The sequence below is a fragment of the Scomber scombrus genome, chromosome 10, assembly GCF_963691925.1.
Source record: "Scomber scombrus chromosome 10, fScoSco1.1, whole genome shotgun sequence".
In the NCBI taxonomy this organism is placed as follows: Eukaryota; Metazoa; Chordata; class Actinopteri; order Scombriformes; family Scombridae; genus Scomber; species Scomber scombrus.
This window is the reverse complement of record NC_084979.1, coordinates 18,774,061-18,780,762: the sequence shown is the minus strand read 5'-3', so window position 1 is coordinate 18,780,762 and position 6,702 is coordinate 18,774,061.

Sequence of the window (6,702 nt, the reverse complement as noted above, 5' to 3'; positions counted from 1 at the left end):
GGGCCTAGACCTCCCTCTCTCTTTCTCTCTCTCTCTCTTTATTTCTCTCTTTTTTTTCTCTCTCTCTATTTCACTCTCTGTCCCTCCCTCTCTCTCTCTCTCTCTCTCTCTCTCTCTCTCTCTCTCTCTCTCTCTCTCTCTCTCTCTCTCTCTCTCTCTCTCTCTCTCTCTCTCTCTCACTGGCTCAGTTTCTAAAAACTCTTGTACACTGTCTAAGTCTGTTCTGTAGGTCTGTAATATTCTTAAACTAACATATTCGTAGATAAATTATATTACAAATATATAACATAAATGTCTCTTATTACTAAAAATAACTTTACTCTTTAAGAGCTCCATTTTTCATGACGAATAATATGTTGACAACCCTGAATTTCCTAATTATGAACTTTAACCAACATTATAATATATCATTTTATGCACACTCTTTTATCTGGAACACTTTGTCACAAAACATGAATATTAAATGTCCTGGAATGGTTTGGGGTAGGCTGCCCTGACATTTAGACCACACTGGAAGTCATTCTGCTCCTTTATGACAATGCCTCACTAAGTCACATAGTCTCTCAGGATAGCAGACTTTTGTCTGGCCTGTTGGGGATGATGTTGATGCTGTGCAGCTCTGTCAAGTACAGCAACTGCAACTGGGTGGTTTTGTGACCTGTGTAACTCAGCACCACAGTGTGGCTGTATTAACAGTTTCACAAACGACACATTGCATAATCTGCCTGCAATCCCTGTGAAAGATATAATTTTCTTTCCTATCCACAGCAGTGTATGGATCCCGCTCATACATTGTAGATAGTTGATTTTGTTTTGGCTGCAGTAGCAGGACCATGTCATTTTACTATTTGTTGCTCTTCTAGTTCTATTAGCATCTAGTCTGCCTTTCTCCTTCCTCACAGCATCAGTGAAGCATTTTGCAGAATAATAAAACACCTGCTGGCTCATCAGTAGAGAGCTCAGGCAGCTTGATTTGGATCTGGCATTTGAATAACATCTCTGCTACTATATCCTGTAGTTAATCTTTTCTTCCATATGAGCAGTGCAAATAACCTTGCAGTTTTTTGTCTTTGATCTCCCCATTCACTTGAGGCCAGTATGGAGTAATGCATCAGTGTTTGATACCATTTTCTCTCAGATAGGCTTTAGACTCAATTGTGAGGACAAGAACACTGTTGTCATTTGTCTCAGAGCTTTCATTATGTTTGCTGAGGTGATACTTGTAAGCATAGTCACCTCCACCCATCTGGAGTAATAATCAGTCACCACAAGGAGGTGTTTCCTAATGGTTCATATAAGTCAATGGCGAGACTTTGCCAAGGCTTGACTGGTAGTTGTGCTTTAATTGTAGGGATTGATGTGGTGGTGAACTGTTTAGCTGACATGATTTCACTATCATCTCTGCATGTCTGTCCATTCCTGACCACCACACTTTGGTTCTCAGTCTTTGTTTTGTTTTTAAAATCCCTTGATGACCCTCAAGAGCTTACATCAGGGTGCATGTCTTTGTTGCTTGTAGCATAACTATGCAGATGCCTCAAATTGGCAACACTATCTGTCCAACAGTCAACTTTGCTTTGTTCTGTTTTGCTATGCTGATCTGCAGCTTCACATTTCTCCACTTTTTATACCCTCCCTCAGGGGTGTTAGTACTGGGTCCTTGGCTGATATGTCTTCCAGCTCTTTTGGACTAAATGCATATGGCAAAGCATGTGTAGCTAAAAAGTAGACGTGGTGTTGATGGTCAGCCATGTCCTAAACAAATCAGCTGTTCTGGGTTCCAGGCTTGTATATCATCTTAAATGTATATGAGTGTAATCTCAATGCCCATCTTTTGGTCCTTGCTGGTGGTTTTTGACTTAGGGGAGTAGGTTGTTTTTAAGTGGTCAAGTCTGTGACCATCACAAAGTCGTGCCATAAAGAAACACATGGGATTTTTTGCACACCCACACTATGGTGAATGCCATGCTTTCAGACTAGTATCTATGATCATGTGTCTCTGTATCTAAGTTGAAATAGGCCATACCATGTGAGCTGGCTAACTGCCTCTTTAGCCCCACAAATTCTGTTTCTTGATCTTTTCCCCATGTCTACTTGCTTGACATCTTTGTGAGTCTTTTTTAGAGGCTCAGCAGTGGTGGCCAGATTGGGGATAAATCTGCCACAGTAATTGAATAGCACCAAGAAAGCTCCATATTTCAGCTGCATTTGTTGGTCAGCATGCATTCTCTATTGCCTCCACTTTTGACTTTGCTGCCCTGATGCCAATCTTGGAAAGAATGTGACCCACTTTCTGCTTTTAATAGTGAATGGTTTCTCTTGGTGCATTCTCTCATCATGCCATCCTGGCTGTTTGTTGATCTGCTGCTTCCATTGCCCTTGCAATTTACTGAAGTCCAGTGAGGTTCCGATTTTTCTCCCACAGCAGTTGTCTAAGCAGCGCACTGCAATGGCACCTGTCAATCACTTTGTCCTGTATAAAATCATCTCGGTTTTCTCCAAAGTTGCAAGTAGCAGCCAATTTCTTTAATCTGCTCACAAAAAACTGCCCACAGATTCCCCCTGTGCTTGTTCCACTTGTCTAAAAACACATGTCTCATAGGGATATATTTTTTCTGTGGTGTGAAATATGCATTCAGCTTTTTTGATGCTATTTCATAGTCTCCTTCTCCCATCTCGTCAAACCTGGAGAAAATGTCCTGAACTTCTGAGCCAGCTAAATGCAACAATTAAGCTCTCTTCCTCTTAGCATATTGTATCCCTGATGCTGTGATATAGAGTTTGAACCCATTTATCCATTTTTCCCACCACACTCCGACATTACCCGGGTCAGTGAAAACATCACAGGGTGAAACGGTGGGTAAACTCAGAGCCATGTTGTTTGCTCATGAGGTTTGCTTACACTAGTTTGCTTTTGAAAAACGCACTTCTTTACTTCCTTGTTAAGAGTCCATAACAAGTGTTTTCTATATCTCCTCGTCACCAAATGTAGTATTCTTAAGCCAACATATTCATAGATAAATCCAATCAGAGTCAGTACTGTGAATCAGAACATACCCTTGGTACAATAGATCTGTTTTTTGTTTTTGTTTTTTTAACTATTAACTATTCACTTAACTCCTATAGCTTCCGCATCAATTCTACACACACACACACACACACACACACACACAGGACAGAAAAAAACGATTTGAAGTTCTGCTTTTTGCTTTTCTTTTTCTGAGTTTCCTTGTATCTAATATTTCCACACGGTACAGACACGTGCACATACACTTTTACCCGTGTTGTTTGTAAAGCTGTATGATGTACTTCTATACACATGGTTACAACAGAGCACTCAGCACACTCGAGCGCACAAACAACACGACACCTAACCACCAGACAATAAAGCAAATGAAAAAATAAAAGCTCCGATTCATCAAATTCACACAAGACTCCACCACCCAGTAAATTAAACAATATTTCATAATCACTCTGACAATGAGACAAGAGACAGCAATTTGGGCTGAGAGCTCCTTCTCAGTGGCGAAGCACACACAAACACTCACACACACACGGACACATAATTATCAGAGCGGACATGCTCTGGAGACCCCAGACACTCCCCTAGTACCTGCCCAATCAACTGTCCAACAACAGACACCCACCCAGCCTTCATTTGTCTTGTCTGTGAGCTTATGTGTGTGTGTATCAAGCTAATTACCACCGTGAACCATCCCACACACAGACCTAACCCAGACATTGTGGCGCTGTCCAGGGACATGGGAGGTGGGTAATTAGCCTTCCATTATTACAACACACACACACACACACACACACACACACAACCATATAACACACATACACTTTAGGAGGGTTGGGAGGTTGTGTTTCAGGACTTGTTTTGGGTCCAAGGACACTGTAGGAGGTCATAGTTAACAATCTGTGTTAATATTGGTAGCTAGTTAACTAAACATTTGATCTGGTCATCACCATTGTTCAACAGACAACAGCTGTACCAGCAGTAAGACTACTTTTTGGACCAGAATGGAATAGTTTTTTACACCTTCTATCCACCTGATACTTTCTCTTGAAATCAAGAGTCATAATTCCTACATTAAGAAATATATGAGAGAAACCAACAAACAAAACGAAATGATGTGTCAGGTTAAATCTAAGATGGGGAAGATACTTTTTACCTGTGAACTGAAATTCTTTGTTTTACATTCAGTAAAACTCAGCAGTTCACATACTCAATAATTTTGTGCTCATTACATACTGTTAGCACTGGATTGTTTGCAGCAGTAATTGTGTTAATGCTATAATTGTTGTAATTGTGTCCAATTACATGGTTATTGTTTATCTGTCTGAATGGAAAGTAGATAGAGGAGGATGTAGAGAATGAGACATTAGTCAACTGCAATAGAAAAGCCAACAATAACACAAACACAGCTCTGCTGCTCTTCAAGAAATCTTCACTTTGCCAGAACCAGCCTCATCTTGGTGCCATATGTAGTGTGCAGGGAAATGGTGCAGGTGGGTTGAAGGTGTAAAAAATCTCATAACTCCAAGCTGGCCCAAAAAGTACCCCCATCCCACCTCTGGCCCAGCTGTTGTCTGGGGGTGTGTAATTGTGTCAAAACCTTCTATTCCCCTCCAAGAGCGCCTCCCTAAAGCAGTTAGACGCCTCCCCCCACATGGTCCTGGGCATCATCATTTTCCAGCAACCATCCATCTTCGGCCTGCGATTAATTCTCTTCATTTCCGAGCACAGGCCATAAATCCTGGCACACTTAATTAATTTCACGGCCAACGCGGGGCTCCCGTAAAGCGGGGATTGTTCTCGCAAAAGCCCATATTAATTATGCTATTTTACAGCCATCTCATTGAAGGCTGTGTTTCATCTTTCATAATTACATTTTCAACAACAACGGGGGCAACAAAAGGAGTCTAATTATGGATTTGGCGGCACGCTCCCTTGTAATAAGTCAATGTTAGCATCGAGCCTACGACGTGGTGCTAAGGCGTTACGACACACAGCGAGCGTAGAGTGGCCTGGCAGAATCGATGTGGGCTTCCATGTTTTATTATTGTTACTGTAACTATGATTTTAGCTGAGAGTACAATCAAAATGCAGAACATATTGAAAGCATTTGGTGGGCTGCTGGCATAAATTGTGTTGATGAAGTTAGAGGAGATTATTGTCACTTTGAGGCTCTGGTGATCATTACTCTTGTGATGGAGCTCATTGAGTCTCTGTAGTGGAGCTTGTCAGCTGCTGTCCTGATGTTCAGGCTGCAGATTCTCCCTCCTGTCCTCCCTCAACTCATCATGCAACACAAGTTTCCCTCATGCGCTCTAAATGTGCTTATAGACCACAGAGAAGCACCACAGTTTGAACAGATTAAACTAAGCTAAAACACTATTCACTTAAAACATTTTATTCACCAATTCAAACTGTGTGACACACTAACCTGAAATAACTTCAAAGCATGATTTTCATCCCCGGGCCTTGTGTCATGTCCCCCTCTGTTGCACTTTCCCACTGGTCTGTGCCACAGGTCACCACCCAGTCATGATGGGTGACAGAGCCTCTGTTAACAGCCACCTACACAAGTCATCCAGCATCCAGCCTTCCACCCACACACTCCTGGAACTGAGCAGTAATAATATACTCTCACACATGCTCATACAACGCAAACCTGCCGTAAGTATGCTGTGATGCATGGGCTGTCATGGCTGCCTAGTTGGTGGTAAAGTTGAGGCAGAAGGCCTGTGCTTGTTAAGTCATGATGCCGGGGTGTTGGCTTGACAGACATTTGTTGCTGATAACTGACAAACAACCACAATTTCTATAATTAGTTGAAGAAAAGAAGTTTGCCAAATATTGTGGCTGCTTTTTTCGCTGCAAATTTGATTTGCTTGACCCTGCCTTTCAAAAGAGAAGATTTGTTGCTTATGTCTGTTTTAAAGTGAAAATCTTTGGGGTTTGGACTGAACTTCATGCGTCATCATGCAGGCATCATCATAAGATCTGGGAAATGATAATGGGGACTTTATTCACAATTTTCACATTTTATAGACAAAATAATATCAAAAACTTGTCAAAAGGTATAAATAATGAAATTATAGTTAGTTGCAGCCCCACATAGCACCTAATCATGATTAAATTTGCATAGAATCAGAAATGAAGGAACATGTACAGTGAATGTACACCAATGAGAATTAACAAACATACCATGAAGAAACCCAAGTGTGGTTGAAGTATCGGTATTACAAAATCATTCAGCGGAGCTATGTGCAGTCATCTTCTCTTCTACTAGAAAAGACAGAGGAGACATACAGCCATGAAGACCGCTGATTAAATGTTGAGAACTAAGGCATGTGTTGTGTACGTTATCAGAAGGAAGACAGTAACCCTAAAAGTGAATTTGCGATGGGGACTGTAGTAATAATAGCCACCTTGCTGACCTGAGAGTGCAGCTATGTCACCTCTGATCAGTGGTGTTACAGTCCACTGCCGGATAGTCCTTTCACTTCCTATTAGGCTCCCCACACTGAGAGTCTGCGTGAAATGGCAAGGGCCATAAGTCCTTTGACAGCGACCTTGAACATATGTGTGTCTGTGTTCATCCATGTGCAACAACTACCAGCATCTCCGCCTGTGTGTGTGTGTTTTTGAGTGTGTGATATCTCTTCCTCCCCTCTCCCCTCCGCTCCTTC